This window comes from Chrysochloris asiatica, unplaced genomic scaffold (assembly GCF_000296735.1).
Source record: "Chrysochloris asiatica unplaced genomic scaffold, ChrAsi1.0 scaffold00836, whole genome shotgun sequence".
Classification (NCBI taxonomy): Eukaryota; Metazoa; Chordata; class Mammalia; order Afrosoricida; family Chrysochloridae; genus Chrysochloris; species Chrysochloris asiatica.
The window spans coordinates 10,300-11,852 of record NW_006409354.1 but is presented as its reverse complement, the minus strand read 5'-3'; the positions used below and the strand labels follow the sequence as shown (position 1 = coordinate 11,852).

At 41.3% G+C, this 1,553-nt stretch overlaps 1 pseudogene; it reads left to right on the top strand.

The window, feature by feature from the left end:
• The window catches only part of LOC102813813, a 1,672-nt pseudogene extending 690 nt beyond the window's left edge, over positions 1-982 (top strand).
• The last annotated feature ends 571 nt before the right edge of the window (positions 983-1,553 follow it).

Here is a 1,553-nt window from a genome sequence, read left to right as displayed (position 1 = left end):
CCCTCTTGATAACATGTCTGAAGTATGAAAGACAAAGTCTTGCCTTCTGATTCTTAAGAGAATTCTAGATGTGTTTCTCTCAAGACAGATTTGATTGTTCTTCTGGAAGACCATACTCTTCTACAACATTATAATTCAAAAGAATCAATTAATATTTGGGCTTCTTTATTCAGGGTGAACTTTAACACACTCATGAGGTTATTAAAAATACCATGGCAAATCTGCCCTTGGTGGAGTGCCTAAGTGGAGCATTGATGCTGGGTGGCCAAGACACATAATCTTGTAGGAGGCTTTGGAAAAATTGTGGGCTGAGCTGTGCTGGGGCTGGTAGCTGAGGGTGAAAGGAATGTCAGTCAGTGAAAGATCCACTTATGCTGAGGAGATGATCATCAAAAGCAGCACTATGGCTCACTGGAATAATCTTGAAAGCTATGTGAGATTGCCAAATTTCCACAATCAAGTATACACATAATCATTGAAGAGAGGTTTTGAATTCAGTTATGGTAGTAGGTGAATCTGGATGAGGAAAGTCAATGTTAATCAACTCACTATTTCTCACCTATTTGTATTCTCCAGAGTATCCAGGTTCTCTCCCTAGAATAAAAAAGACTGTATCTGTGCAACAATCAAGTTTTAATCAATCAAAGTGGAGTTCAGTTACTACTCATGATTGTCAACACCCCAGGATTTGGAGATGAAGTAGATAATAGTAATTGCTGGCAATCTATTATTGATTACATTAATAATAAGTTTGAGGACTATCTAAATGCAGAATCTCGTTTGAACAGATGTCAGATGACTGACAAGAGAGTTCAGTGTTGTTTATACTTCATTGCTGCATCATGATTTGGGCTTAAACCACTGCATTTTGAATTATATGCATGAAAAAATGAGTATCATCCCCTTTATTGCCAAAGCAGACAAAATCACACCATAAGAGTGCCAACAGTTTAAAAAACAGATAATAAAAGAAATTCAATAGTTACAGAAGGGGCAGAGACAGATAGGGGAGGTGCCTCTGCTCAGGTGCGCGCGCGCGCGCACGCACACGCACACACACACACACACACACACACAAACATACATACAAAAAACAAAACAAAACAAAACAGAAGACACTTTGCCAAAACCATTCCAAAAATTCAGATCTAATATAAAGTGGGTGGTGGGGGCCATCAGTTTTCCACATCCACCTCTGGAGAAATCTGACAGCAGCTGGAATACACAAAGATTTCTGAATTGATTGGGATGTTGCCTATGGGCCCCTCAGCCTGGGCAGAGATTAGAGGGTGGGGCCACAGCCAGGATGATACAGTGCTGAAGTCATAGAGTGGCACCTGGAAAAAAGGTGTGATGGATTTTTTTCCCCCACTTTTCTTTCCTCTTGTTCAATGTTACACCCTCTCTTCACAGCTTTGCACCTTCAGGCTGGTGGGTGCACACACCCTGAAGGGTCTAGCATTGCACCCACAGGGTACATTTTTCCCATGGCACAAACAGGAATTCCCTGAAAGCCCCAGTAGTCCCAGAAGCTAATCCTTTGGCTGCTTCTT